Source organism: Atractosteus spatula, chromosome 25 (genome assembly GCF_055471065.1).
Source record: "Atractosteus spatula isolate fAtrSpa1 chromosome 25, fAtrSpa1.hap1, whole genome shotgun sequence".
NCBI classification, from domain to species: Eukaryota; Metazoa; Chordata; class Actinopteri; order Semionotiformes; family Lepisosteidae; genus Atractosteus; species Atractosteus spatula.
The window spans coordinates 9990750-9999063 of NC_142730.1; positions in this window are offsets into that span (position 1 = coordinate 9990750).

Consider the following 8314-nt stretch of genomic DNA (forward strand, 5'->3'; position numbering starts at 1 on the left):
ATTTACACACGTGAATCACAGTCTTAGTCCTCAAAATTCACAGGGAAAAACGAGACATGCCTGCAGAGTATTCAGAGGTTAAACCAACATTGCAATCGTCAGCCGGTACTTTTCCTAAGGATGGGAAAAGTATCTCTGACAGTCTCACAAGAAGTGGAGCCCTAACGCAGCGCTATTAAATAATAGAGCCAGTCAAAGCGATGTTACAGGCGAGATATGACAATTATTGTAAGGCGATAAATCTTTCAAACACCCCTTTATGCAATGCCTCTGGGAGCCGGCGCTGGAGTCCTGCGGTGAGTCCGGGTTATCTAGAACTCCGCCGCTGCACACAGGGAGCGGAGCTGAGCTCGACCTGATTCGTAGGGAAATGTATATTTCCTTCAGAGGTGAGAGGACACCCTGAACTCTTTGCGCCTACACGCGATCAATATTTTTATGATTGCGACGATGATGCGTTTCTATAGCACATCATGAAATAATATTTATTTCTTTGACATTCTTTGGATTATTAGAGGATAACACGGACCTGTGCCAGGCATTTAACGCCCAAATGCCTAAATAATTACCAAGATTATCACCCGAACGGAAACGTCATTTATTTATTGTTGAATTATCTCCGTCTTTTAAATGAAACTAAGTTTTAAAACTAAAATCGTGTAAACTTCACCCATAAATGTAACGGTTGTGTTTGCAGGGTTTGTGTTTTTTTTTTAAATATGGTTAAAAGCGATTTGAATCAGTATAGTTACAAGAAGAAACCTAAGATCCCCACAACTCCTTAATTGGCTAAAGGCCTCTGCTAGCGGACACGTTTCCGGACTCAGGGTTAGCAGTAAGACTTTAACCCTCCCAGATGGTCTCTACATCACCGAAGGCCAAAAACCAGATTTCAAATGGTACATAAACAACGGCGGATGAAAATCCCATTAAACCGTTCAATCTTTCAGAGTGGGCCACTCATTTTCACTGGTTTAATCCGGATGTAAAAGGAAGATTAAACCTAACTCCGACACCCCTCGATGTCCGTCATAAAGTGGAGCAAAAAATGAGGCGTGTAATCCCTTAATTTAATCTGTCTCCCTGCGAGACTGCGAAATATGCGCCCAGTCCTCATCTGAACGAAAATGAGAAGGAGAGATTGCGCAATGATCGTTTTCCGAGTCAGAGCTTCTCCGTCGTAGCTCATATTCATTCGCCGAGTAATACCTTGAGTTGAACGAGGTGTTTATCCCCAAGTGATATCGGCATTATACAATTTAACGCCATTTCATTTCTCGGGGTTTGCATGACTCTGCTGTGTGCGTTCTTCATGTCACTCCGTGGTTCAGATCGGAGGTTTGTGTCGAATTAATAATTTCTCGAACCTGATCGCTGGGCGGCGTTTAAGGGAATATCTGTGCGGCACCGTGATAAAAGAACAACACTCTGCTTATCCACTCCAGGGTTATGGTTAGATGTGCTGACATTCCAGGAGGACCAGAAAGCATGCTCCTTTCAGGTTTTGTCAGTAGTCAAATCAAGAACGTGGAGATTAACACCACGCAAGAACCAGGAATATTTCAACACTGCTGCTCTTACATAGACCTTAAAAATGAACTGCCAAGCTGGGTCCCAGCAAATTACAGTGAATCCGTGGGAGAATTGTGGGAAAGTGTAGGAGAATGGTACATTTTCAGGAAAAGCCGTGGCAAAAATAATAAACAGGAAATTCATCTTTTCATTTGGAAAACAGGGAGAAAAGAAAAATCCTAGCAACATCATTTCAAGAATGGGAAATTCCCCCCTCTTCGATTCTCTGCTGGAAAAACGACTTTGCAGAAACACAGGTTGGGTGTAGAGTCTCCACAGCTTCAGGCTGAAAGCTGCCTTTTCAGTGCCTTTTAATTGTTTGCACATGTAACCTTAACTGTTCTCCAAGACGATTCCAATTAGCCTTTCTGAGTGCTGGTAGAGCACCCTGAGGCCAGAAAGACTGACCAGCAACATTCTTGAGAAAGGAAAGGGTGATTAAGTGTCATTCTATCTCTCAACGTGGAGAGGGGCTGGGGAGAGCGGCCCTCGTGTGATCGCGTTCAGGCCGGACCTGCCCCAGCAGCGCCCTGGAAGGTGCAAACGGCACCGAGCGCAGTTTGATCCGAGGAGGCAAAGAGGCGCAGGGGAGCGTGCTCTGGGAGAGACGAGAGAACAAAGCAGATGGGTCAGGTTACAAACCAGAAATCGGCGAGCTCGTTTCCAAAGCAGGGCATGCGTAGGCGCCGAGGGCAGGGTGAATTGCGAAAGGAAGGGATCGGCATTTGAAGCAAAATGCTGAAATGGATCTGAAGAGCTAAACACAGGACCGTGAAGAAGATCTCTTGCAAAACGGGTTGATGAAGAAGCTGACCGGAACGTGCTGCTTAAACTAAAACCAGAAATCGTGAAAGGGTCTTGGGAGAACTTGTATCCCACAGTGGATTGGTCCACCACAGTGAAGAGGGACATTAGCCTTGCTCATTTGTTAACATAATGGAGTATTTCTCCACCGCCAGGCCACCAGGACTGGTAGTTAGAATGACTGGGGTACCTAAGCAAGCGCAGAGCTTAAATCCCATCTCACTAGATAGGATGTAAGGAGCAAGTGACAATTCTTTTAGCTGAGTTTCTTCTCCTTATTCAGTCCAATGCAATGTGATAATATAGATCCAGTTTAGCCGTGCTGCGGATGAGATGAAATATTCTTGTAGAATAGCCTACATTTAGATAAGATCAGATCAGATCACCTTATTGGCCATATACAATTTCTTGTATTAGGAATTTGTCTTTTCACAGACCCCAACTTGCTCTCCATGAGACACACAGACAGGGAGAGAAGCTTGGGGTCAGAGCACAGGGTCAGCCATTTATACAGCACCCCTGGAGCAGTTGGGGTTAAAGGCCTTGCTCAGGGGCCCAACGGAGTAGGATTCCTCTGCCGACCATAGGATTCAAACCGGCAACCTTCAGCCACAGGCGCAGATCCTTAGCCACAGAGCCACCGCACCGCCCTGTAATGTTTTTGACATTATTGCTGACATCACTCTGGGAGAGGACCTGAACTTTGTTCCTGTCCCAGCCTGGGGCTTGTCTTTTCTGCTTCACAATTCCTAAAGGGTCGAGTCGCTCACAGAGCCAGAACTGCAGACCCCGCAGGTGGAGGAGTCGATACCCAAAAGGACTCAGCTGTTTTCCATTTGGATCCAACACATGTCACAACACAACGTCTGAAAGCCTCCAATTATCTCTGTGCTGAAATATAGATTTTATTGAAGCCACATGTCCTCCACACCCACACCCCAATAAATTAAAACAATGAATTAACAACCACAAACGCTCCTTTGGAAGCAGCCTGGGTTCCTCTGCAGCTCAGGGCCAAAAGCAGCCAAATTGTTGCTGCATCTGGGACCCTGGGAGATGGAGCATCCGGAAATCCCCAAAATAACAAGGCGCCTTTCGTGCTGATTATTAATTGCAAATGTTGTCCTCTTACCTCAGGCTGGGCAGCAAAAGGCCAAAAGGTGTTAAGAAAACGGGCAGTTTTTCAAACAGGACAGACAGATGCACGAGGAGTCGAGAAGGTAGATCTCGCAAGGAAACAATATGCTTTCGTTTAATAAAAACGTCAGGAAGTCAGAGGCTGCCACATGTGCGGATTTCGTTGTGGCCCTGTGAACTCTCAGATGTGCACGTTACCTTTAGGAAATAATGACCGAGAGCAAAACAAGAGCAAAACAGGGGTCACTACGTGTTCACTGGCAGCAGCAGCTGGGACAGCTACGTCAAGGGTTGGGACAGGAGTGACACGGTCAGGCCAAGAAAAGAATGGCTACTAGTTCGTGGGTGATTTATTGAGGCTGTGACTTTGCAGGGTTAGCAATGCAGGGGGTATTCTCCAGGGTCTAAATAAGGCCGACTTGAGAAAGGACGCTCTGCACATAAATAACTCTGCCATTCTGCGCGCCTGTGTTGAGAACAGAGGGCTAATTTGGAAGGCTTGCGCAGTCCAGTGTTTTATATGAGAAAGGCAGGGTTCCAGGACTTGACACCATTATCTGATAGGATTAAAAAGGTTACAGAGCGCCTCTCGGAAGCTTTTGTGCTCGGACCTGCAAACTGCCCCAAATAAACACAAGGTGGGATGAATGAAATTGTTAATCGGGGAAAAAAAAAATGTTTCCAAATCTGTTACGATCCCTACCGTGTATCCTGTGGAACTGCCACTAGAGCTCCTTCTTCTTTGATGTGTATACATTTCAAAATTAACCATCCTAGTCTGAAGATGGAAGTAAACTGGAGCAAAGAGCTTGTGTCAGTATTAAACTCCTCTGCAGACGGTCTTTCCACGCTAGAAGACACACTTGCATTCCAGGGAAATAAATTGGGTTGACTTTGTCAACGACCTTTGAGGATTTTGGATACTAGAATCGAGATCAGGTCCCCCTGTAGTCTTCCTTTTAAAACAAAAGAGGTTCTGTTCTTTGAGCCTGTCACGCTAGAGCACTGTGGGTCTACAGCTTTTCAGTCCAGCCTGAATCAGCTTGTTATGGGCTTAATTAGAGAAATTCACTAGATTCTCTTAGTTCTTCAGAGCTGCTTCTTCACAGAGACTTGGAAAACCGGCAGTCACACTGGCCATCCAGGACCAAGACTGGGGGACAGACAGGTCATAATATAGGTTCAGATATTCACTTTGGAGTTACTCCTTAGGGTAATGTTTGGGGGCTGAAGAGCTTATAAGTGAACTTGATGCAAGTGATAAAAATATTGGTTGGCTCCAGTATTCATTAAGACAACCCAGAGGACTTTCTTTAAGATCACTAATGTTTCAAGATGGGCATGGGAAGTGGACCTTGCTGTAAGAGGATGGACATTTGCACCTTCTATTGAAACCAAGGCCAGAGTCATAGCTGTGGTGAGAAATCGAATGACCCTTACAATACATATACACAGAGATAGCAAACTAAATTACTCATCAAAAACTATCAGGTAGTGAGAGGTGGTTATAAGCGAGACCCACCTATTAAGGAGAAAATAGCCAGGGAAAATGAGACACACCTGGGCTGACTAGATCCAGTAGTTGGCCTGCAGTGGGAGTGAGAGAGAAGAGCAGACAGGATAGGCTCTGTGTGAAAGTGGCTGCTCCCCTTGAAAAGGGTCTCAGCTTGGTCTAGGCTTCAGCAGAGAAGGAAGGAGAGTGAGGGCTCTCAACAACAATAGGCCGAGCTGGCTATAGATCTGTGTGATTCAGCCAGCAGGGACACGTCTGAAAATACAGCTTAGGCTGTAGTGAGGGACATCATACCATCATACCGTCATTCTGCCAGCAGCCATATCACCCTGCAACTCACAACTGGCAACCCACTGAAGCTCAGCAGGTGTGAACCTGGTCAGTACCTGGATGGGAGACCTCCTGGGAAAAACTAAGGTAGCTGCTGGAAGAGGTGTTAGTGGGACCAGCAGGGAGCACTCACCCTGCGGTCCATGTGGGTCCTAATGCCCCAGTATAGTGACGGGGGACACTTTACTGTAAACAGGCGCTGTCCTTCAGATGAGATGTAAAACTGAGTTCCTGACTCTCTGTGGTCATTAAAAGTCCAAGGGCATTTCTCGAAAAGAGTAGGGGTGTAACCCTGGTGTCCTGGCCAAATTTCCCATTGGCCCTTACCAATCATGGCCTCCTAATAATCCCCATCTATGAATTGTCTACATTACTCTGCTCTCCTCCTCACTGATGGCTGATATGTGGTGAGCGTTCTGGCGCACTATGGCTGCCATCGCATCATCCAGGTGGGGCTGGTGTTTTCCAGGCTCAAGGGAGTTGAAGTGCAGTTGAGGAACAGGGCTGGCCAGCTGAGCCAGGGGTGACAGGAGGCTTCTTGCCCCAGTGGAGAGCGAAGGCCGTCTAGATAGTGCAGCCGGGCTACTGAGTACTCCTGGTCTCCAGCACCAGCAGACAGGTGAGCGAGGTCAACAAACCGGCTGCTGCTGTGTCAAGGGTGCGAGTGGTGAATAATGAAGATTGAGAGGTGCCCCTGGCCACACAGGGTCAGCTGGTAGTGGTAGTAATGAGAAAAGTAATAAGTTAGTAATGTGGGTGATTTGAGAAGAGCATCCACATGGGGAAGACAAGTGAAGAGTAGACAAAACAGTGCAATCACTTCAACTTGACCGATATAACTGAAGAAACTGAAGTGTGGTTGGGGGATTGGGCGAGTGAGTCAGTGCCTAATTACTGTAGATGACTGATCAGTGATTGCCTGTGATGTGGAGGACAGTGCTGTGGAAGTGTAATGAATTTGGCATGTGAATGAGTGCAGACAAGAGCAGCAGAAAGATTTTGAGTGAGTGGAAATGGGAAAAGACCAAAAACACAAGATCGTGCAGTCTTCCCTGAGAGGGGACCACTCACACTGTGAGAAGCCTGGAGGGGATATGATGGACTTCAAATGTAAACAATATATCTCAAGAGACGATGTTGACTGGGCCAGGGTTGTCTGTAAGCATGTCCATGCTTTTTACCAAGACTTAAAATAGTTCTAAGTGCACCTTCCAATTCAAGGTTGTGGTGGAGTCGAAGCCTATCCCAGCAGGCAATAGACACGTGACAGGGTACATCCTGGATGGGACACCAATCCATCTTAATTTCAATGTAAATAACTTAATTTGGTATTTTTACATTTTTATCTGCTTAAATCAGTGGTTAACCCCCCACACACATTTTATGAGATGAATGACACTTGTAGTGAAAACATTAGAAACTGCAAAGGAACAAGTAATAGGTTTATTCCATGCTGAAAAAAAGAAGAAAGAGAACACAACGTTTCGGCCGTGGAGCCTTCTTCAGGTGTGAGCACACCTGAAGAAGGCTCCACGGCCGAAACGTTGTGTTCTCTTTCTTCTTTTTTTCAGCATGGAATAAACCTATTACTTGTTCCTTTGCAGCCTACGCATGCTGACGCAGCTACCCACCTGAACTACATTAGAAACTGTATTACCTCAGAGCTCAGCGTTTCTCACGGCAGCTTTTTAATCTGTTCTCGTGAAGATCACATGACTAACAAAAATAGTTCTTTTTATAGTGAGGTAAATTTCTGGAATGTGGTTCTGCATAATAGAATTTATTAAGTCTTTATGCTTTTAATCAGGCGAAGCAATTTGAAAGCAGATCGCGTTCAGAAGTCCCAACAAATTAGCTTTGTCATTATTTAATTTAAAGTGTGTATTTTAAAAGTCAAGAAAAGTAAAGATCTTCAGCATCAAATCTCCCTTAGAAACTCTTCTACAAATTTAAGATAATAATCTGTCTATAAGAGACAGTATTGCTTGCTGATGCAGGTGGGGTTTTGTGCTTCTTGTGAGACGTGCTTTTTCACCAGTGTCTCTCGGGTTTATTGATTTTTTTGGTTGGAAAATCGATGTCTTTTATGAGTTAGATCTTTAACTGACAGTATTATAATGTGCTTTAAATCAGGAAAGGTCCTAGTAATCAACCAGTCGAACTGTGTATAACTCCCAGTTGGAATAAAGAACTGGCAAGGAAACAATTCTGTCACAACAGTTAATTTTGGATCTAAGTTGGTGTTCTCCCTGTCAGAAAGAAGAAATTGATTTTCCGGACTCCATTCAAAAAACGTAAGCACAGAAAAGTTAGCAAATTCTAAGTGTGAGGAGGGCAGCTCGCTCATTTGTTAGTAGCTAATTGATTTCAAGATCTCATCTAGCCATTTGTTCAACGGATCACGTCCCCTTACAGTCATCTCTGTTCTGGACTCTAAAGGTTCAGTTCCTTTAGTCGGTCAGAGTAGAGCGTTACTTTAAATCTGGGAAGGCACTGTATTATCTGGAGGCACTTGTCTGGCCTAATTCCAGAGCAGCAGTATCATTCTGAAACGTGGTGATTGTACTGTGGTGATTGCATATTTTAAATGAGGTTTTATTTAGTGCATTGTACAATTGTGACATCATAACTCTTGATTTAACTTCCAGATTTTTAAGAAAGTATCCAAATTTTGCATTTGGCTTTATTGCTTTATTGCTTAAGCACAGTGTCTCCCATCCTGATTCTTCAGCTTGGTTTTATCATTTGTGTGTGATGTTCTGCACTTGTCTACATTGCATGTCACCTGCCAGGTGCTTGCCACTCTTGAATTTCATCTAAATGCTTGTTAACTTCTTTTGCTGTTTCTGTAGTGTTACCTATATTATATGGGTCAAATTACTGTATATAACATTTTTTATATCTTTATGTTCTTAGGCTCCCTAAAACAAGAAGCCCTCTAAAATGCATGCAAGGATA